At 69.0% G+C, this 21,738-nt stretch overlaps 1 protein-coding gene across 8 annotated transcripts in view; it reads left to right on the top strand.

The window, feature by feature from the left end:
- Positions 1 to 21,738, top strand: part of CA9 (carbonic anhydrase 9) — a 101,039-nt gene that overhangs the window by 55,170 nt on the left and 24,131 nt on the right. The gene's annotated exons all lie outside the window — the stretch shown is intronic.

Here is a 21,738-nt window from a genome sequence, read left to right as displayed (position 1 = left end):
AGAGGGGACTCCGTGGTTGCTAGGTCAGCTGGGGGCTGGGCTTGGGGGCTGCCCACTGGGCTAGGAAGGGGGGACTCCGTGGTTGCTAGGTCGGCTGGGGGCTGGGCTTAGGGGCTGCTCACTGAGCTAGGAAGGGGGGACTCCGTGGTTGCTAGGTCAGCTGGGGGCTGGGCTTGGGGGCTGCGCAGTGGGCTAGGAAGGGGGGACTCCGTGGTTGCTAGGTCAGCTGGGGGCTGGGCTTGGGGGCTGCGCAGTGGACTAGGAAGGGGGGACTCCGTGGTTGCTAGGTCAGCTGGGGGCTGGGCTTGGGGGCTGCCCACTGGGCTAGGAAGGGGGGACTCTGTGGTTGCTAGGTCAGCTGGGGGCTGGGCTTGGGGGCTGCGCAGTGGGCTAGGAAGGGGGGACTCCGTGGTTGCTAGGTCAGCTGGGGGCTGGGCTTGGGGGCTGCGCAGTGGGCTAGGAAGGGGGGACTCCGTGGTTGCTAGGTCAGCTGGGGGCTGGGTTTGGGGGCTGCGCAGTGGGCTAGGAAGGGGGGACTCCGTGGTTGCTAGGTCAGCTGGGGGCTGGGCTTGGGGGCTGCCCACTGGGCTAGGAAGGGGGGACTCCGTGGTTGCTAGGTCAGCTGGGGGCTGGGCTTGGGGGCTGCGCAGTGGGCTAGGAAGGGGGGACTCCGTGGTTGCTAGGTCAGCTGGGGGCTGGGTTTGGGGGCTGTGCCGTGGGCTAGGAAGGGGGGACTCCGTGGTTGCTAGGTCAGCTGGGGGCTGGGCTTGGGGGCTGCGCAGTGGGCTAGGAAGGGGGGACTCCGTGGTTGCTAGGTCAGCTGGGGGCTGGGCTTGGGGGATGCGCAGTGGGCTAGGAAGGGGGGACTCCGTGGTTGCTAGGTCAGCTGGGGGCTGGGCTTGGGGGCTGCGCAGTGGGCTAGGAAGGGGGGACTCCGTGGTTGCTAGGTCAGCTGGGGGCTGGGCTTGGGGGCTGCGCAGTGGGCTAGGAAGGGGGGACTCCGTGGTTGCTAGGTCAGCTGGGGGCTGGGCTTGGGGGCTGCGCAGTGGGCTAGGAAGGGGGGACTCCGTGGTTGCTAGGTCAGCTGGGGGCTGGGCTTGGGGGCTGCGCAGTGGGCTAGGAAGGGGGGACTCCGTGGTTGCTAGGTCAGCTGGGGGCTGGGTTTGGGGGCTGCGCAGTGGGCTAGGAAGGGGGGACTCCGTGGTTGCTAGGTCAGCTGGGGGCTGGGCTTGGGGGCTGCCCACTGGGCTAGGAAGGGGGGACTCCGTGGTTGCTAGGTCAGCTGGGGGCTGGGCTTGGGGGCTGCGCAGTGGACTAGGAAGGGGGGACTCCGTGGTTGCTAGGTCAGCTGGGGGCTGGGCTTGGGGGCTGCCCACTGGGCTAGGAAGGGGGGACTCTGTGGTTGCTAGGTCAGCTGGGGGCTGGGCTTGGGGGCTGCGCAGTGGGCTAGGAAGGGGGGACTCCGTGGTTGCTAGGTCAGCTGGGGGCTGGGCTTGGGGGCTGCGCAGTGGGCTAGGAAGGGGGGACTCCGTGGTTGCTAGGTCAGCTGGGGGCTGGGTTTGGGGGCTGCGCAGTGGGCTAGGAAGGGGGGACTCCGTGGTTGCTAGGTCAGCTGGGGGCTGGGCTTGGGGGCTGCCCACTGGGCTAGGAAGGGGGGACTCCGTGGTTGCTAGGTCAGCTGGGGGCTGGGCTTGGGGGCTGCGCAGTGGGCTAGGAAGGGGGGACTCCGTGGTTGCTAGGTCAGCTGGGGGCTGGGTTTGGGGGCTGTGCCGTGGGCTAGGAAGGGGGGACTCCGTGGTTGCTAGGTCAGCTGGGGGCTGCGCAGTGGGCTAGGAAGGGGGGACTCCGTGGTTGCTAGGTCAGCTGGGGGCTGGGCTTGGGGGATGCGCAGTGGGCTAGGAAGGGGGGACTCCGTGGTTGCTAGGTCAGCTGGGGGCTGGGCTTGGGGGCTGCGCAGTGGGCTAGGAAGGGGGGACTCCGTGGTTGCTAGGTCAGCTGGGGGCTGGGCTTGGGGGCTGCGCAGTGGGCTAGGAAGGGGGGACTCCGTGGTTGCTAGGTCAGCTGGGGGCTGGGCTTGGGGGCTGCCCACTGGGCTAGGAAGAGGGGACTCCGTGGTTGCTAGGTCAGCTGGGGGCTGGGTTTGGGGGCTGCGCAGTGGGCTAGGAAGGGGGGACTCCGTGGTTGCTAGGTCAGCTGGGGGCTGGGCTTGGGGGCCGTGCAGTGGGCTAGGAAGGGGGGACTCCGTGGTTGCTAGGTCAGCTGGGGGCTGGGCTTGGGGGCTGCGCAGTGGGCTAGGAAGGGGGGACTCCGTGGTTGCTAGGTCAGCTGGGGGCTGGGCTTGGGGGCTGCGCAGTGGGCTAGGAAGGGGGGACTCCGTGGTTGCTCGGTCAGCTGGGGGCTGGGTTTGGGGGCTGCGCAGTGGGCTAGGAAGGGGGGACTCCGTGGTTGCTAGGTCAGCTGGGGGCTGGGCTTGGGGGATGCGCAGTGGGCTAGGAAGGGGGGACTCCGTGGTTGCTAGGTCAGCTGGGGGCTGGGCTTGGGGGCTGAGCAGTGGGCTAGGAAGGGGGGACTCCGTGGTTGCTAGGTCAGCTGGGGGCTGGGCTTAGGGGCTGCTCACTGAGCTAGGAAGGGGGGACTCCGTGGTTGCTAGGTCAGCTGGGGGCTGGGCTTGGGGGCTGCGCAGTGGGCTAGGAAGGGGGGACTCCGTGGTTGCTAGGTCAGCTGGGGGCTGGGCTTGGGGGCTGCGCAGTGGGCTAGGAAGGGGGGACTCCGTGGTTGCTAGGTCAGCTGGGGGCTGGGCTTGGGGGATGCGCAGTGGGCTAGGAAGGGGGGACTCCGTGGTTGCTAGGTCAGCTGGGGGCTGGGCTTGGGGGCTGCGCAGTGGGCTAGGAAGGGGGGACTCCGTGGTTGCTAGGTCAGCTGGGGGCTGCGCAGTGGGCTAGGAAGGGGGGACTCCGTGGTTGCTAGGTCAGCTGGGGGCTGGGCTTGGGGGCTGCGCAGTGGGCTAGGAAGGGGGGACTCCGTGGTTGCTAGGTCAGCTGGGGGCTGGGCTTGGGGGCTGCGCAGTGGGCTAGGAAGGGGGGACTCCGTGGTTGCTAGGTCAGCTGGGGGCTGGGCTTGGGGGCTGCGCAGTGGGCTAGGAAGGGGGGACTCCGTGGTTGCTAGGTCAGCTGGGGGCTGGGCTTGGGGGCTGTGCCGTGGGCTAGGAAGGGGGGACTCCGTGGTTGCTAGGTCAGCTGGGGGCTGGGTTTGGGGGCTGCGCAGTGGACTAGGAAGGGGGGACTCCGTGGTTGCTAGGTCAGCTGGGGGCTGGGTTTGGGGGCTGCGCAGTGGGCTAGGAAGGGGGGACTCCGTGGTTGCTAGGTCAGCTGGGGGCTGGGCTTGGGGGCTGCGCAGTGGGCTAGGAAGGGGGGACTCCGTGGTTGCTAGGTCAGCTGGGGGCTGGGCTTGGGGGCTGTGCCGTGGGCTAGGAAGGGGGGACTCCGTGGTTGCTAGGTCAGCTGGGGGCTGGGCTTGGGGGCTGCGCACTGGGCTAGGAAGGGGGGACTCCGTGGTTGCTAGGTCAGCTGGGGGCTGGGCTTGGGGGCTGCGCAGTGGGCTAGGAAGGGGGGACTCCGTGGTTGCTAGGTCAGCTGGGGGCTGGGCTTGGGGGCTGCCCACTGGGCTAGGAAGGGGGGACTCCGTGGTTGCTAGGTCAGCTGGGGGCTGGGTTTGGGGGCTGCGCACTGGGCTAGGAAGGGGGGACTCCGTGGTTGCTAGGTCAGCTGGGGGCTGGGCTTGGGGGCTGCGCAGTGGGCTAGGAAGGGGGGACTCCGTGGTTGCTAGGTCAGCTGGGGGCTGGGTTTGGGGGCTGCGCAGTGGGCTAGGAAGGGGGGACTCCGTGGTTGCTAGGTCAGCTGGGGGCTGGGTTTGGGGGCTGCGCAGTGGGCTAGGAAGGGGGGACTCCGTGGTTGCTAGGTCAGCTGGGGGCTGGGTTTGGGGGCTGCGCAGTGGGCTAGGAAGGGGGGACTCCGTGGTTGCTAGGTCAGCTGGGGGCTGGGCTTGGGGGCTGCGCAGTGGGCTAGGAAGGGGGGACTCCGTGGTTGCTAGGTCAGCTGGGGGCTGGGCTTAGGGGCTGCTCACTGAGCTAGGAAGGGGGGACTCCGTGGTTGCTAGGTCAGCTGGGGGCTGGGCTTGGGGGCTGCCCACTGGGCTAGGAAGGGGGGACTCCGTGGTTGCTCGGTCAGCTGGGGGCTGGGTTTGGGGGCTGCGCAGTGGGCTAGGAAGGGGGGACTCCGTGGTTGCTAGGTCAGCTGGGGGCTGGGCTTGGGGGCTGCGCAGTGGGCTAGGAAGGGGGGACTCCGTGGTTGCTAGGTCAGCTGGGGGCTGCGCAGTGGGCTAGGAAGGGGGGACTCCGTGGTTGCTAGGTCAGCTGGGGGCTGGGCTTGGGGGCTGCGCAGTGGGCTAGGAAGGGGGGACTCCGTGGTTGCTAGGTCAGCTGGGGGCTGGGCTTGGGGGCTGCCCACTGGGCTAGGAAGGGGGGACTCCGTGGTTGCTAGGTCAGCTGGGGGCTGGGCTTAGGGGCTGCGCAGTGGGCTAGGAAGGGGGGACTCCGTGGTTGCTAGGTCAGCTGGGGGCTGGGTTTGGGGGCTGCGCAGTGGGCTAGGAAGGGGGGACTCCGTGGTTGCTAGGTCAGCTGGGGGCTGGGCTTGGGGGCTGCGCACTGGGCTAGGAAGGGGGGACTCCGTGGTTGCTAGGTCAGCTGGGGGCTGGGCTTGGGGGCTGCGCAGTGGGCTAGGAAGGGGGGACTCCGTGGTTGCTAGGTCAGCTGGGGGCTGGGTTTGGGGGCTGCGCAGTGGGCTAGGAAGGGGGGACTCCGTGGTTGCTAGGTCAGCTGGGGGCTGGGTTTGGGGGCTGCGCAGTGGGCTAGGAAGGGGGGACTCCGTGGTTGCTAGGTCAGCTGGGGGCTGGGCTTGGGGGCTGAGCAGTGGGCTAGGAAGGGGGGACTCCGTGGTTGCTAGGTCAGCTGGGGGCTGGGCTTGGGGGCTGCGCACTGGGCTAGGAAGGGGGGACTCCGTGGTTGCTAGGTCAGCTGGGGGCTGGGCTTGGGGGCTGCCCACTGGGCTAGGAAGGGGGGACTCCGTGGTTGCTAGGTCAGCTGGGGGCTGGGTTTGGGGGCTGTGCAGTGGGCTAGGAAGGGGGGACTCCGTGGTTGCTAGGTCAGCTGGGGGCTGGGCTTGGGGGCTGCGCAGTGGGCTAGGAAGGGGGGACTCCGTGGTTGCTAGGTCAGCTGGGGGCTGGGTTTGGGGGCTGCGCAGTGGGCTAGGAAGGGGGGACTCCGTGGTTGCTAGGTCAGCTGGGGGCAGGGCTCGGGGGCTGCGCAGTGGGCTAGGAAGGGGGGACTCCGTGGTTGCTAGGTCAGCTGGGGGCTGGGCTCGGGGGCTGCGCAGTGGGCTAGGAAGGGGGGACTCCGTGGTTGCTAGGTCAGCTGGGGGCTGGGCTTGGGGGCTGCGCAGTGGGCTAGGAAGGGGGGACTCCGTGGTTGCTAGGTCAGCTGGGGGCTGGGTTTGGGGGCTGCGCAGTGGGCTAGGAAGGGGGGACTCCGTGGTTGCTAGGTCAGCTGGGGGCTGGGCTTGGGGGCTGCGCAGTGGGCTAGGAAGGGGGGACTCCGTGGTTGCTAGGTCAGCTGGGGGCTGGGCTTGGGGGCTGCCCACTGGGCTAGGAAGGGGGGACTCCGTGGTTGCTAGGTCAGCTGGGGGCTGGGCTTGGGGGCTGCGCAGTGGGCTAGGAAGGGGGGACTCCGTGGTTGCTAGGTCAGCTGGGGGCTGGGCTTGGGGGCTGCCCACTGGGCTAGGAAGGGGGGACTCCGTGGTTGCTAGGTCAGCTGGGGGCTGGGCTTGGGGGCTGCGCAGTGGGCTAGGAAGGGGGGACTCCGTGGTTGCTAGGTCAGCTGGGGGCTGGGCTTGGGGGCTGCGCAGTGAGCTAGGAAGGGGGGACTCCGTGGTTGCTAGGTCAGCTGGGGGCTGGGCTTGGGGGCTGCGCAGTGGGCTAGGAAGGGGGGACTCCGTGGTTGCTAGGTCAGCTGGGGGCTGGGTTTGGGGGCTGCGCAGTGGGCTAGGAAGGGGGGACTCCGTGGTTGCTAGGTCAGCTGGGGGCTGGGTTTGGGGGCTGCGCAGTGGGCTAGGAAGGGGGGACTCCGTGGTTGCTAGGTCAGCTGGGGGCTGGGCTTGGGGGCTGCGCAGTGGGCTAGGAAGGGGGGACTCCGTGGTTGCTAGGTCAGCTGTGGGCTGGGCTTGGGGGCTGCGCAGTGGGCTAGGAAGGGGGGACTCCGTGGTTGCTAGGTCAGCTGGGGGCTGGGCTTGGGGGCTGCCCACTGGGCTAGGAAGGGGGGACTCCGTGGTTGCTAGGTCAGCTGGGGGCTGGGCTTGGGGGCTGCGCAGTGGGCTAGGAAGGGGGGACTCCGTGGTTGCTAGGTCAGCTGGGGGCTGGGCTTGGGGGCTGCGCAGTGGGCTAGGAAGGGGGGACTCCGTGGTTGCTAGGTCAGCTGGGGGCTGGGCTTGGGGGCTGCGCAGTGGGCTAGGAAGGGGGGACTCCGTGGTTGCTAGGTCAGCTGGGGGCTGGGCTTGGGGGCTGCGCAGTGGGCTAGGAAGGGGGGACTCCGTTGTTGCTAGGTCAGCTGGGGGCTGGGCTTGGGGGCTGCGCAGTGGGCTAGGAAGGGGGGACTCCGTGGTTGCTAGGTCAGCTGGGGGCTGGGCTTGGGGGCTGCCCACTGGGCTAGGAAGGGGGGACTCCGTGGTTGCTAGGTCAGCTGGGGGCTGGGCTTGGGGGCTGCGCAGTGGGCTAGGAAGGGGGGACTCCGTGGTTGCTAGGTCAGCTGGGGGCTGGGTTTGGGGGCTGCGCAGTGGGCTAGGAAGGGGGGACTCCGTGGTTGCTAGGTCAGCTGGGGGCTGGGTTTGGGGGCTGCGCAGTGGGCTAGGAAGGGGGGACTCCGTGGTTGCTAGGTCAGCTGGGGGCTGGGTTTGGGGGCTGCGCAGTGGGCTAGGAAGGGGGGACTCCGTGGTTGCTAGGTCAGCTGGGGGCTGGGCTTGGGGGCTGCCCACTGGGCTAGGAAGGGGGGACTCCGTGGTTGCTAGGTCAGCTGGGGGCTGGGCTTGGGGGCTGCGCAGTGGGCTAGGAAGGGGGGACTCCGTGGTTGCTAGGTCAGCTGGGGGCTGGGTTTGGGGGCTGCGCAGTGGGCTAGGAAGGGGGGACTCCGTGGTTGCTAGGTCAGCTGGGGGCTGGGTTTGGGGGCTGCGCAGTGGACTAGGAAGGGGGGACTCCGTGGTTGCTAGGTCAGCTGGGGGCTGGGCTTGGGGGCTGCGCAGTGGGCTAGGAAGGGGGGACTCCGTGGTTGCTAGGTCAGCTGGGGGCTGGGCTTGGGGGCTGCGCAGTGGGCTAGGAAGGGGGGACTCCGTGGTTGCTAGGTCAGCTGGGGGCTGGGTTTGGGGGCTGCGCAGTGGGCTAGGAAGGGGGGACTCCGTGGTTGCTAGGTCAGCTGGGGGCTGGGCTTGGGGGCTGCGCAGTGGGCTAGGAAGGGGGGACTCCGTGGTTGCTAGGTCAGCTGGGGGCTGGGTTTGGGGGATGCGCAGTGGGCTAGGAAGGGGGGACTCCGTGGTTGCTAGGTCAGCTGGGGGCTGGGCTTGGGGGCTGCGCAGTGGGCTAGGAAGGGGGGACTCCGTGGTTGCTAGGTCAGCTGGGGGCTGGGCTTGGGGGCTGCGCAGTGGGCTAGGAAGGGGGGACTCCGTGGTTGCTAGGTCAGCTGGGGGCTGGGCTTGGGGGCTGCCCACTGGGCTAGGAAGGGGGGACTCCGTGGTTGCTAGGTCAGCTGGGGGCTGGGCTTGGGGGCTGCGCAGTGGGCTAGGAAGGGGGGACTCCGTGGTTGCTAGGTCAGCTGGGGGCTGGGTTTGGGGGCTGCGCAGTGGGCTAGGAAGGGGGGACTCCGTGGTTGCTAGGTCAGCTGGGGGCTGGGCTTGGGGGCTGCGCAGTGGGCTAGGAAGGGGGGACTCCGTGGTTGCTAGGTCAGCTGGGGGCTGGGCTTGGGGGCTGTGCCGTGGGCTAGGAAGGGGGGACTCCGTGGTTGCTAGGTCAGCTGGGGGCTGGGCTTGGGGGCTGCGCACTGGGCTAGGAAGGGGGGACTCCGTGGTTGCTAGGTCAGCTGGGGGCTGGGCTTGGGGGCTGCGCAGTGGGCTAGGAAGGGGGGACTCCGTGGTTGCTAGGTCAGCTGGGGGCTGGGCTTGGGGGCTGCCCACTGGGCTAGGAAGGGGGGACTCCGTGGTTGCTAGGTCAGCTGGGGGCTGGGCTTGGGGGCTGCCCACTGGGCTAGGAAGGGGGGACTCCATGGTTGCTAGGTCAGCTGGGGGCTGGGCTTGGGGGCTGCGCAGTGGGCTAGGAAGGGGGGACTCCGTGGTTGCTAGGTCAGCTGGGGGCTGGGCTTGGGGGCTGCGCAGTGGGCTAGGAAGGGGGGACTCCGTGGTTGCTAGGTCAGCTGGGGGCTGGGCTTGGGGGCTGCCCACTGGGCTAGGAAGGGGGGACTCCGTGGTTGCTAGGTCAGCTGGGGGCTGGGCTTAGGGGCTGCGCAGTGAGCTAGGAAGGGGGGACTCCGTGGTTGCTAGGTCAGCTGGGGGCTGGGCTTGGGGGCTGCCCACTGGGCTAGGAAGGGGGGACTCCGTGGTTGCTAGGTCAGCTGGGGGCTGGGCTTGGGGGCTGCGCAGTGGGCTAGGAAGGGGGGACTCCGTGGTTGCTAGGTCAGCTGGGGGCTGGGCTTGGGGGCTGCGCAGTGGGCTAGGAAGGGGGGACTCCGTGGTTGCTAGGTCAGCTGGGGGCTGGGCTTGGGGGCTGACCACTGGGCTAGGAAGGGGGGACTCCGTGGTTGCTAGGTCAGCTGGGGGCTGGGCTTGGGGGCTGCCCACTGGGCTAGGAAGGGGGGACTCCATGGTTGCTAGGTCAGCTGGGGGCTGGGCTTGGGGGCTGCGCAGTGGGCTAGGAAGGGGGGACTCCGTGGTTGCTAGGTCAGCTGGGGGCTGGGCTTGGGGGCTGTGCAGTGGGCTAGGAAGGGGGGACTCCGTGGTTGCTAGGTCAGCTGGGGGCTGGGCTTGGGGGCTGTGCAGTGGGCTAGGAAGGGGGGACTCCGTGGTTGCTAGGTCAGCTGGGGGCTGGGCTTGGGGGCTGCGCAGTGGGCTAGGAAGGGGGGACTCCGTGGTTGCTAGGTCAGCTGGGGGCTGGGCTTGGGGGCTGCCCACTGGGCTAGGAAGGGGGGACTCCGTGGTTGCTAGGTCAGCTGGGGGCTGGGCTTGGGGGCTGCCCACTGGGCTAGGAAGGGGGGACTCCGTGGTTGCTAGGTCAGCTGGGGGCTGGGCTTGGGGGCTGCGCAGTGGGCTAGGAAGGGGGGACTCCGTGGTTGCTAGGTCAGCTGGGGGCTGGGCTTGGGGGCTGCGCAGTGGGCTAGGAAGGGGGGACTCCGTGGTTGCTAGGTCAGCTGGGGGCTGGGCTTGGGGGCTGCCCACTGGGCTAGGAAGGGGGGACTCCGTGGTTGCTAGGTCAGCTGGGGGCTGGGTTTGGGGGCTGCGCAGTGGGCTAGGAAGGGGGGACTCCGTGGTTGCTCGGTCAGCTGGGGGCTGGGTTTGGGGGCTGCGCAGTGGGCTAGGAAGGGGGGACTCCGTGGTTGCTAGGTCAGCTGGGGGCTGGGCTTGGGGGATGCGCAGTGGGCTAGGAAGGGGGGACTCCGTGGTTGCTAGGTCAGCTGGGGGCTGGGCTTGGGGGCTGCGCAGTGGGCTAGGAAGGGGGGACTCCGTGGTTGCTAGGTCAGCTGGGGGCTGGGCTTGGGGGCTGCGCAGTGGGCTAGGAAGGGGGGACTCCGTGGTTGCTAGGTCAGCTGGGGGCTGGGCTTGGGGGCTGCCCACTGGGCTAGGAAGGGGGGACTCCGTGGTTGCTAGGTCAGCTGGGGGCTGGGTTTGGGGGCTGCGCAGTGGGCTAGGAAGGGGGGACTCCGTGGTTGCTCGGTCAGCTGGGGGCTGGGTTTGGGGGCTGCGCAGTGGGCTAGGAAGGGGGGACTCCGTGGTTGCTAGGTCAGCTGGGGGCTGGGCTTGGGGGATGCGCAGTGGGCTAGGAAGGGGGGACTCCGTGGTTGCTAGGTCAGCTGGGGGCTGGGCTTGGGGGCTGCGCAGTGGGCTAGGAAGGGGGGACTCCGTGGTTGCTAGGTCAGCTGGGGGCTGCGCAGTGGGCTAGGAAGGGGGGACTCCGTGGTTGCTAGGTCAGCTGGGGGCTGGGCTTGGGGGCTGCGCAGTGGGCTAGGAAGGGGGGACTCCGTGGTTGCTAGGTCAGCTGGGGGCTGGGCTTGGGGGCTGCGCAGTGGGCTAGGAAGGGGGGACTCCGTGGTTGCTAGGTCAGCTGGGGGCTGGGCTTGGGGGCTGTGCCGTGGGCTAGGAAGGGGGGACTCCGTGGTTGCTAGGTCAGCTGGGGGCTGGGTTTGGGGGCTGCGCAGTGGACTAGGAAGGGGGGACTCCGTGGTTGCTAGGTCAGCTGGGGGCTGGGTTTGGGGGCTGCGCAGTGGGCTAGGAAGGGGGGACTCCGTGGTTGCTAGGTCAGCTGGGGGCTGGGCTTGGGGGCTGTGCCGTGGGCTAGGAAGGGGGGACTCCGTGGTTGCTAGGTCAGCTGGGGGCTGGGTTTAGGGGCTGCGCAGTGGGCTAGGAAGGGGGGACTCCGTGGTTGCTAGGTCAGCTGGGGGCTGGGCTTAGGGGCTGCGCAGTGGGCTAGGAAGGGGGGACTCCGTGGTTGCTAGGTCAGCTGGGGGCTGGGCTTGGGGGCTGCGCAGTGGGCTAGGAAGGGGGGACTCCGTGGTTGCTAGGTCAGCTGGGGGCTGGGCTTGGGGGCTGTGCCGTGGGCTAGGAAGGGGGGACTCCGTGGTTGCTAGGTCAGCTGGGGGCTGGGCTTGGGGGCTGCGCACTGGGCTAGGAAGGGGGGACTCCGTGGTTGCTAGGTCAGCTGGGGGCTGGGCTTGGGGGCTGCGCAGTGGGCTAGGAAGGGGGGACTCCGTGGTTGCTAGGTCAGCTGGGGGCTGGGTTTGGGGGCTGCGCAGTGGGCTAGGAAGGGGGGACTCCGTGGTTGCTAGGTCAGCTGGGGGCTGGGTTTGGGGGCTGCGCAGTGGACTAGGAAGGGGGGACTCCGTGGTTGCTAGGTCAGCTGGGGGCTGGGCTTGGGGGCTGCGCAGTGGGCTAGGAAGGGGGGACTCCGTGGTTGCTAGGTCAGCTGGGGGCTGGGTTTGGGGGCTGTGCAGTGGGCTAGGAAGGGGGGACTCCGTGGTTGCTAGGTCAGCTGGGGGCTGGGCTTGGGGGCTGCGCAGTGGGCTAGGAAGGGGGGACTCCGTGGTTGCTAGGTCAGCTGGGGGCTGGGCTTGGGGGCTGCGCAGTGGGCTAGGAAGGGGGGACTCCGTGGTTGCTAGGTCAGCTGGGGGCTGGGCTTGGGGGCTGCGCAGTGGGCTAGGAAGGGGGGACTCCGTGGTTGCTAGGTCAGCTGGGGGCTGGGCTTGGGGGCTGCGCAGTGGGCTAGGAAGGGGGGACTCCGTGGTTGCTAGGTCAGCTGGGGGCTGGGTTTGGGGGCTGCGCACTGGGCTAGGAAGGGGGGACTCCGTGGTTGCTAGGTCAGCTGGGGGCTGGGCTTGGGGGCTGCGCAGTGGGCTAGGAAGGGGGGACTCCGTGGTTGCTAGGTCAGCTGGGGGCTGGGCTTGGGGGCTGCGCAGTGGGCTAGGAAGGGGGGACTCCGTGGTTGCTAGGTCAGCTGGGGGCTGGGCTTGGGGGCTGCCCACTGGGCTAGGAAGGGGGGACTCCGTGGTTGCTAGGTCAGCTGGGGGCTGGGCTTGGGGGCTGTGCAGTGGGCTAGGAAGGGGGGACTCCGTGGTTGCTAGGTCAGCTGGGGGCTGGGCTTAGGGGCTGCTCACTGAGCTAGGAAGGGGGGACTCCGTGGTTGCTAGGTCAGCTGGGGGCTGGGCTTGGGGGCTGCCCACTGGGCTAGGAAGGGGGGACTCCGTGGTTGCTAGGTCAGCTGGGGGCTGGGTTTGGGGGCTGCGCAGTGGGCTAGGAAGGGGGGACTCCGTGGTTGCTAGGTCAGCTGGGGGCTGGGCTTGGGGGCTGCCCACTGGGCTAGGAAGGGGGGACTCCGTGGTTGCTCGGTCAGCTGGGGGCTGGGTTTGGGGGCTGCGCAGTGGGCTAGGAAGGGGGGACTCCGTGGTTGCTAGGTCAGCTGGGGGCTGGGCTTGGGGGCTGCGCAGTGGGCTAGGAAGGGGGGACTCCGTGGTTGCTAGGTCAGCTGGGGGCTGCGCAGTGGGCTAGGAAGGGGGGACTCCGTGGTTGCTAGGTCAGCTGGGGGCTGGGCTTGGGGGCTGCGCAGTGGGCTAGGAAGGGGGGACTCCGTGGTTGCTAGGTCAGCTGGGGGCTGGGCTTGGGGGCTGCCCACTGGGCTAGGAAGGGGGGACTCCGTGGTTGCTAGGTCAGCTGGGGGCTGGGCTTGGGGGCTGCGCAGTGGGCTAGGAAGGGGGGACTCCGTGGTTGCTAGGTCAGCTGGGGGCTGGGTTTGGGGGCTGCGCAGTGGGCTAGGAAGGGGGGACTCCGTGGTTGCTAGGTCAGCTGGGGGCTGGGTTTGGGGGCTGCGCAGTGGGCTAGGAAGGGGGGACTCCGTGGTTGCTAGGTCAGCTGGGGGCTGGGCTTGGGGGCTGCGCAGTGGGCTAGGAAGGGGGGACTCCGTGGTTGCTAGGTCAGCTGGGGGCTGGGTTTGGGGGCTGCGCAGTGGGCTAGGAAGGGGGGACTCCGTGGTTGCTAGGTCAGCTGGGGGCAGGGCTCGGGGGCTGCGCAGTGGGCTAGGAAGGGGGGACTCCGTGGTTGCTAGGTCAGCTGGGGGCTGGGCTTGGGGGCTGTGCAGTGGGCTAGGAAGGGGGGACTCCGTGGTTGCTAGGTCGGCTGGGGGCTGGGCTTGGGGGCTGTGCAGTGGGCTAGGAAGGGGGGACTCCGTGGTTGCTAGGTCAGCTGGGGGCTGGGCTTGGGGGCTGTGCAGTGGGCTAGGAAGGGGGGACTCCGTGGTTGCTAGGTCGGCTGGGGGCTGGGCTTGGGGGCTGTGCAGTGGGCTAGGAAGGGGGGACTCCGTGGTTGCTAGGTCAGCTGGGGGCTGGGCTTGGGGGCTGCGCAGTGGGCTAGGAAGGGGGGACTCCGTGGTTGCTAGGTCAGCTGGGGGCTGGGTTTGGGGGCTGTGCAGTGGGCTAGGAAGGGGGGACTCCGTGGTTGCTAGGTCAGCTGGGGGCTGGGTTTGGGGGCTGCGCAGTGGGCTAGGAAGGGGGGACTCCGTGGTTGCTAGGTCAGCTGGGGGCTGGGCTTGGGGGCTGCGCAGTGGGCTAGGAAGGGGGGACTCCGTGGTTGCTAGGTCAGCTGGGGGCTGGGCTTGGGGGCTGCCCACTGGGCTAGGAAGGGGGGACTCCGTGGTTGCTAGGTCAGCTGGGGGCTGGGCTCGGGGGCTGCGCAGTGGGCTAGGAAGGGGGGACTCCGTGGTTGCTAGGTCAGCTGGGGGCTGGGCTTGGGGGCTGCGCAGTGGGCTAGGAAGGGGGGACTCCGTGGTTGCTAGGTCAGCTGGGGGCAGGGTTTGGGGGCTGCGCAGTGGGCTAGGAAGGGGGGACTCCGTGGTTGCTAGGTCAGCTGGGGGCTGGGCTTGGGGGCTGCGCAGTGGGCTAGGAAGGGGGGACTCCGTGGTTGCTAGGTCAGCTGGGGGCTGGGCTTGGGGGCTGCGCAGTGGGCTAGGAAGGGGGGACTCCGTGGTTGCTAGGTCAGCTGGGGGCTGGGTTTGGGGGCTGTGCAGTGGGCTAGGAAGGGGGGACTCCGTGGTTGCTAGGTCAGCTGGGGGCTGGGTTTGGGGGCTGCGCACTGGGCTAGGAAGGGGGGACTCCGTGGTTGCTAGGTCAGCTGGGGGCTGGGCTTGGGGGCTGCCCACTGGGCTAGGAAGGGGGGACTCCGTGGTTGCTAGGTCAGCTGGGGGCTGGGCTTGGGGGCTGCGCAGTGGGCTAGGAAGGGGGGACTCCGTGGTTGCTAGGTCAGCTGGGGGCTGGGCTTGGGGGCTGCCCACTGGGCTAGGAAGGGGGGACTCCGTGGTTGCTAGGTCAGCTGGGGGCTGGGCTTGGGGGCTGCGCAGTGGGCTAGGAAGGGGGGACTCCGTGGTTGCTAGGTCAGCTGGGGGCTGGGCTTGGGGGCTGCCCACTGGGCTAGGAAGGGGGGACTCCGTGGTTGCTAGGTCAGCTGGGGGCTGGGCTTGGGGGCTGCGCAGTGGGCTAGGAAGGGGGGACTCCGTGGTTGCTAGGTCAGCTGGGGGCAGGGTTTGGGGGCTGCGCAGTGGGCTAGGAAGGGGGGACTCCGTGGTTGCTAGGTCAGCTGGGGGCTGGGCTTGGGGGCTGCGCAGTGGGCTAGGAAGGGGGGACTCCGTGGTTGCTAGGTCAGCTGGGGGCAGGGTTTGGGGGCTGCGCAGTGGGCTAGGAAGGGGGGACTCCGTGGTTGCTAGGTCAGCTGGGGGCTGGGCTTGGGGGCTGCCCACTGGGCTAGGAAGGGGGGACTCCGTGGTTGCTAGGTCAGCTGGGGGCTGGGCTTGGGGGCTGCGCAGTGGGCTAGGAAGGGGGGACTCCGTGGTTGCTAGGTCAGCTGGGGGCTGGGCTTGGGGGCTGTGCAGTGGGCTAGGAAGGGGGGACTCCGTGGTTGCTAGGTCAGCTGGGGGCTGGGCTTGGGGGCTGCGCAGTGGGCTAGGAAGGGGGGACTCCGTGGTTGCTAGGTCAGCTGGGGGCTGGGCTTGGGGGCTGCGCAGTGGGCTAGGAAGGGGGGACTCCGTGGTTGCTAGGTCAGCTGGGGGCTGGGCTTGGGGGCTGCGCAGTGGGCTAGGAAGGGGGGACTCCGTGGTTGCTAGGTCAGCTGGGGGCTGGGTTTGGGGGCTGCGCAGTGGGCTAGGAAGGGGGGACTCCGTGGTTGCTAGGTCAGCTGGGGGCTGGGCTTGGGGGCTGCCCACTGGGCTAGGAAGGGGGGACTCCGTGGTTGCTAGGTCAGCTGGGGGCTGGGCTTGGGGGCTGCGCAGTGGGCTAGGAAGGGGGGACTCCGTGGTTGCTAGGTCAGCTGGGGGCTGGGCTTGGGGGCTGCCCACTGGGCTAGGAAGGGGGGACTCCGTGGTTGCTAGGTCAGCTGGGGGCTGGGCTTGGGGGCTGCCCACTGGGCTAGGAAGGGGGGACTCCGTGGTTGCTAGGTCAGCTGGGGGCTGGGCTTAGGGGCTGCGCAGTGAGCTAGGAAGGGGGGACTCCGTGGTTGCTAGGTCAGCTGGGGGCTGGGCTTGGGGGCTGCCCACTGGGCTAGGAAGGGGGGACTCCGTGGTTGCTAGGTCAGCTGGGGGCTGGGCTTGGGGGCTGCGCAGTGGGCTAGGAAGGGGGGACTCCGTGGTTGCTAGGTCAGCTGGGGGCTGGGCTTGGGGGCTGACCACTGGGCTAGGAAGGGGGGACTCCGTGGTTGCTAGGTCAGCTGGGGGCTGGGCTTGGGGGCTGCCCACTGGGCTAGGAAGGGGGGACTCCATGGTTGCTAGGTCAGCTGGGGGCTGGGCTTGGGGGCTGCGCAGTGGGCTAGGAAGGGGGGACTCCGTGGTTGCTAGGTCAGCTGGGGGCTGGGCTTGGGGGCTGTGCAGTGGGCTAGGAAGGGGGGACTCCGTGGTTGCTAGGTCAGCTGGGGGCTGGGCTTGGGGGCTGTGCAGTGGGCTAGGAAGGGGGGACTCCGTGGTTGCTAGGTCAGCTGGGGGCTGGGCTTGGGGGCTGCGCAGTGGGCTAGGAAGGGGGGACTCCGTGGTTGCTAGGTCAGCTGGGGGCTGGGCTTGGGGGCTGCCCACTGGGCTAGGAAGGGGGGACTCCGTGGTTGCTAGGTCAGCTGGGGGCTGGGCTTGGGGGCTGCCCACTGGGCTAGGAAGGGGGGACTCCGTGGTTGCTAGGTCAGCTGGGGGCTGGGCTTAGGGGCTGCGCAGTGAGCTAGGAAGGGGGGACTCCGTGGTTGCTAGGTCAGCTGGGGGCTGGGCTTGGGGGCTGCCCACTGGGCTAGGAAGGGGGGACTCCGTGGTTGCTAGGTCAGCTGGGGGCTGGGCTTGGGGGCTGCGCAGTGGGCTAGGAAGGGGGGACTCCGTGGTTGCTAGGTCAGCTGGGGGCTGGGTTTGGGGGCTGCGCAGTGGGCTAGGAAGGGGGGACTCCGTGGTTGCTAGGTCAGCTGGGGGCTGGGCTTGGGGGCTGCGCAGTGGGCTAGGAAGGGGGGACTCCGTGGTTGCTAGGTCAGCTGGGGGCTGGGCTTGGGGGCTGCCCACTGGGCTAGGAAGGGGGGACTCCGTGGTTGCTAGGTCAGCTGGGGGCTGGGTTTGGGGGCTGCGCAGTGGGCTAGGAAGGGGGGACTCCGTGGTTGCTAGGTCAGCTGGGGGCTGGGCTTGGGGGCTGCGCAGTGGGCTAGGAAGGGGGGACTCCGTGGTTGCTAGGTCAGCTGGGGGCTGGGCTTGGGGGCTGCGCAGTGGGCTAGGAAGGGGGGACTCCGTGGTTGCTAGGTCAGCTGGGGGCTGGGCTTGGGGGCTGCGCAGTGGGCTAGGAAGGGGGGACTCCGTGGTTGCTAGGTCAGCTGGGGGCTGGGCTTGGGGGCTGCGCAGTGGGCTAGGAAGGGGGGACTCCGTGGTTGCTAGGTCAGCTGGGGGCTGGGCTTGGGGGCTGCGCAGTGGGCTAGGAAGGGGGGACTCCGTGGTTGCTAGGTCAGCTGGGGGCTGGGTTTGGGGGCTGCGCAGTGGGCTAGGAAGAGGGGACTCCGTGGTTGCTAGGTCAGCTGGGGGCTGGGTTTGGGGGCTGCGCAGTGGGCTAGGAAGGGGGGACTCCGTGGTTGCTAGGTCAGCTGGGGGCTGGGCTTGGGGGCTGCCCACTGGGCTAGGAAGGGGGGACTCCGTGGTTGCTAGGTCAGCTGGGGGCTGGGTTTGGGGGCTGCGCAGTGGGCTAGGAAGGGGGGACTCCGTGGTTGCTAGGTCAGCTGGGGGCTGGGCTTGGGGGCTGCGCAGTGGGCTAGGAAGGGGGGACTCCGTGGTTGCTAGGTCAGCTGGGGGCTGGGTTTGGGGGCTGCGCAGTGGGCTAGGAAGGGGGGACTCCGTGGTTGCTGGGTCAGCTGGGGGCTGGGCTTGGGGGCTGCGCAGTGGGCTAGGAAGGGGGGACTCCGTGGTTGCTAGGTCAGCTGGGGGCTGGGCTTGGGGGCTGCGCAGTGGGCTAGGAAGGGGGGACTCCGTGGTTGCTAGGTCAGCTGGGGGCTGGGCTTGGGGGCTGTGCAGTGGGCTAGGAAGGGGGGACTCCGTGGTTGCTAGGTCAGCTGGGGGCTGGGCTTGGGGGCTGCGCAGTGGGCTAGGAAGGGGGGACTCCGTGGTTGCTAGGTCAGCTGGGGGCTGGGCTTGGGGGCTGCGCAGTGGGCTAGGAAGGGGGGACTCCGTGGTTGCTAGGTCAGCTGGGGGCTGGGCTTGGGGGCTGCCCACTGGGCTAGGAAGGGGGGACTCCGTGGTTGCTAGGTCAGCTGGGGGCTGGGCTTAGGGGCTGCGCAGTGGGCTAGGAAGGGGGGACTCCGTGGTTGCTAGGTCAGCTGGGGGCTGGGCTTGGGGGCTGCGCAGTGGACTAGGAAGGGGGGACTCCGTGGTTGCTAGGTCAGCTGGGGGCTGGGCTTGGGGGCTGCGCAGTGGGCTAGGAAGGGGGGACTCCGTGGTTGCTAGGTCAGCTGGGGGCTGGGTTTGGGGGCTGCGCAGTGGGCTAGGAAGGGGGGACTCCGTGGTTGCTAGGTCAGCTGGGGGCTGGGTTTGGGGGCTGCCCACTGGGCTAGGAAGGGGGGACTCCGTGGTTGCTAGGTCAGCTGGGGGCTGGGTTTGGGGGCTGCGCACTGGGCTAGGAAGGGGGGACTCCGTGGTTGCTAGGTCAGCTGGGGGCTGGGCTTGGGGGCTGCGCAGTGGGCTAGGAAGGGGGGACTCCGTGGTTGCTAGGTCAGCTGGGGGCTGGGTTTGGGGGCTGCGCAGTGGGCTAGGAAGGGGGGACTCCGTGGTTGCTAGGTCAGCTGGGGGCTGGGTTTGGGGGATGCGCAGTGGGCTAGGAAGGGGGGACTCCGTGGTTGCTAGGTCAGCTGGGGGCTGGGCTTGGGGGCTGCGCAGTGGGCTAGGAAGGGGGGACTCCGTGGTTGCTAGGTCAGCTGGGGGCTGGGCTTGGGGGCTGCGCAGTGGGCTAGGAAGGGGGGACTCCGTGGTTGCTAGGTCAGCTGGGGGCTGGGCTTGGGGGCTGTGCAGTGGGCTAGGAAGGGGGGACTCCGTGGTTGCTAGGTCAGCTGGGGGCTGGGTTTGGGGGCTGCGCAGTGGGCTAGGAAGGGGGGACTCCGTGGTTGCTAGGTCAGCTGGGGGCTGGGCTTGGGGGCTGCGCACTGGGCTAGGAAGGGGGGACTCCGTGGTTGCTAGGTCAGCTGGGGGCTGGGTTTGGGGGCTGCGCAGTGGGCTAGGAAGGGGGGACTCCGTGGTTGCTAGGTCAGCTGGGGGCTGGGCTTGGGGGCTGCGCAGTGGGCTAGGAAGGGGGGACTCCGTGGTTGCTAGGTCAGCTGGGGGCTGGGCTTAGGGGCTGTGCCGTGGGCTAGGAAGGGGGGACTCCGTGGTTGCTAGGTCAGCTGGGGGCTGGGTTTGGGGGCTGCCCACTGGGCTAGGAAGGGGGGACTCCGTGGTTGCTAGGTCAGCTGGGGGCTGGGCTTGGGGGCTGCGCAGTGGGCTAGGAAGGGGGGACTCCGTGGTTGCTAGGTCAGCTGGGGGCTGGGCTTGGGGGCTGCCCACTGGGCTAGGAAGGGGGGACTCCGTGGTTGCTAGGTCAGCTGGGGGCTGGGTTTGGGGGCTGCGCAGTGGGCTAGGAAGGGGGGACTCCGTGGTTGCTAGGTCAGCTGGGGGCTGGGCTTGGGGGCTGCGCAGTGGACTAGGAAGGGGGGACTCCGTGGTTGCTAGGTCGGCTGGGGGCTGGGCTTGGGGGCTGCGCAGTGGGCTAGGAAGGGGGGACTCCGTGGTTGCTAGGTCAGCTGGGGGCTGGGCTTGGGGGCTGCGCACTGGGCTAGGAAGGGGGGACTCCGTGGTTGCTAGGTCAGCTGGGGGCTGGGCTTAGGGGCTGCGCAGTGGGCTAGGAAGGGGGGACTCCGTGGTTGCTAGGTCAGCTGGGGGCTGGGCTTGGGGGCTGCGCAGTGGGCTAGGAAGGGGGGACTCCGTGGTTGCTAGGTCGGCTGGGGGCTGGGCTTGGGGGCTGCGCAGTGGGCTAGGAAGGGGGGACTCCGTGGTTGCTAGGTCAGCTGGGGACTGGGTTTGGGGGCTGCCCACTGGGCTAGGAAGGGGGGACTCCGTGGTTGCTAGGTCAGCTGGGGGCTGGGTTTGGGGGCTGCGCACTGGACTAGGAAGGGGGGACTCCGTGGTTGCTAGGTCAGCTGGGGGCTGGGTTTGGGGGCTGCGCAGTGGGCTAGGAAGGGGGGACTCCGTGGTTGCTAGGTCAGCTGGGGGCTGGGCTTGGGGGCTGTGCCGTGGGCTAGGAAGGGGGGACTCCGTGGTTGCTAGGTCAGCTGGGGGCTGGGCTTGGGGGCTGCGCAGTGGGCTAGGAAGGGGGGACTCCGTGGTTGCTAGGTCAGCTGGGGGCTGGGCTTGGGGGCTGCGCAGTGGGCTAGGAAGGGGGGACTCCGTGGTTGCTAGGTCAGCTGGGGGCTGGGCTTGGGGGCTGCGCAGTGGGCTAGGAAGGGGGGACTCCGTGGTTGCTAGGTCAGCTGGGGGCTGGGCTTGGGGGCTGCGCACTGGGCTAGGAAGGGGGGACTCCGTGGTTGCTAGGTCAGCTGGGGGCTGGGCTTGGGGGCTGCGCAGTGGACTAGGAAGGGGGGACTCCGTGGTTGCTAGGTCGGCTGGGGGCTGGGTTTGGGGGCTGCGCAGTGGGCTAGGAAGGGGGGACTCCGTGGTTGCTAGGTCAGCTGGGGGCTGGGTTTGGGGGCTGCGCAGTGGGCTAGGAAGGGGGGACTCCGTGGTTGCTAGGTCAGCTGGGGGCTGGGCTTGGGGGCTGCGCACTGGGCTAGGAAGGGGGGACTCCGTGGTTGCTAGGTCAGCTGGGGGCTGGGCTTGGGGGCTGCGCAGTGGGCTAGGAAGGGGGGACTCCGTGGTTGCTAGGTCAGCTGGGGACTGGGTTTGGGGGCTGCCCACTGGGCTAGGAAGGGGGGACTCCGTGGTTGCTAGGTCAGCTGGGGGCTGGGCTTGGGGGCTGCGCAGTGGGCTAGGAAGGGGGGACTCCGTGGTTGCTAGGTCAGCTGGGGGCTGGGCTTGGGGGCTGCGCAGTGGGCTAGGAAGAGGGGACTCCGTGGTTGCTAGGTCAGCTGGGGGCTGGGCTTGGGGGCTGTGCCGTGGGCTAGGAAGGGGGGACTCCGTGGTTGCTAGGTCAGCTGGGGGCTGGGCTTGGGGGCTGTGCAGTGGGCTAGGAAGGGGGGACTCCGTGGTTGCTAGGTCAGCTGGGGGCTGGGCTTGGGGGCTGCCCACTGAGCTAGGAAGGGGGGACTCCGTGGTTGCTAGGTCAGCTGGGGGCTGGGCTTGGGGGCTGCGCAGTGGGCTAGGAAGGGGGGACTCCGTGGTTGCTAGGTCAGCTGGGGGCTGGGCTTGGGGGCTGCGCACTGGGCTAGGAAGGGGGGACTCCGTGGTTGCTAGGTCAGCTGGGGGCTGGGCTTGGGGGCTGCGCAGTGGGCTAGGAAGGGGGGACTCCGTGGTTGCTAGGTCAGCTGGGGGCTGGGTTTGGGGGCTGCGCAGTGGGCTAGGAAGGGGGGACTCCGTGGTTGCTCGGTCAGCTGGGGGCTGGGCTTGGGGGCTGCGCAGTGGGCTAGGAAGGGGGGACTCCGTGGTTGCTAGGTCAGCTGGGGGCTGGGCTTAGGGGCTGCGCAGTGGGCTAGGAAGGGGGGACTCCGTGGTTGCTAGGTCAGCTGGGGGCTGGGCTTGGGGGCTGCCCACTGGGCTAGGAAGGGGGGACTTCGTGGTTGCTAGGTCAGCTGGGGGCTGGGTTTGGGGGCTGCGCAGTGGACTAGGAAGGGGGGACTCCGTGGTTGCTAGGTCAGCTGGGGGCTGGGCTTGGGGGCTGCGCAGTGGGCTAGGAAGGGGGGACTCCGTGGTTGCTAGGTCAGCTGGGGGCTGGGCTTGGGGGCTGCGCAGTGGACTAGGAAGGGGGGACTCCATGGTTGCTAGGTCAGCTGGGGGCTGGGCTTGGGGGCTGCGCAGTGGGCTAGGAAGGGGGGACTCCGTGGTTGCTAGGTCAGCTGGGGGCTGGGTTTGGGGGCTGTGCAGTGGGCTAGGAAGGGGGGACTCCGTGGTTGCTAGGTCGGCTGGGGGCTGGGTTTGGGGGCTGCGCAGTGGGCTAGGAAGGGGGGACTCCGTGGTTGCTCGGTCAGCTGGGGGCTGGGCTTGGGGGCTGCGCAGTGGGCTAGGAAGGGGGGACTCCGTGGTTGCTAGGTCAGCTGGGGGCTGGGCTTGGGGGCTGCCCACTGGGCTAGGAAGGGGGGACTCCGTGGTTGCTAGGTCAGCTGGGGGCTGGGCTTGGGGGCTGCCCACTGGGCTAGGAAGGGGGGACTCCGTGGTTGCTAGGTCAGCTGGGGGCTGGGCTTGGGGGCTGCGCAGTGGGCTAGGAAGGGGGGACTCCGTGGTTGCTAG

This window comes from Pelodiscus sinensis, chromosome 6, assembly GCF_052426305.1.
Source record: "Pelodiscus sinensis isolate ZL-2025 chromosome 6, ASM5242630v1, whole genome shotgun sequence".
Classification (NCBI taxonomy): domain Eukaryota; kingdom Metazoa; phylum Chordata; order Testudines; family Trionychidae; genus Pelodiscus; species Pelodiscus sinensis.
The sequence above is the reverse complement of the archived record's forward strand: the minus strand, read 5'-3'. Positions and strand labels throughout refer to the sequence as shown.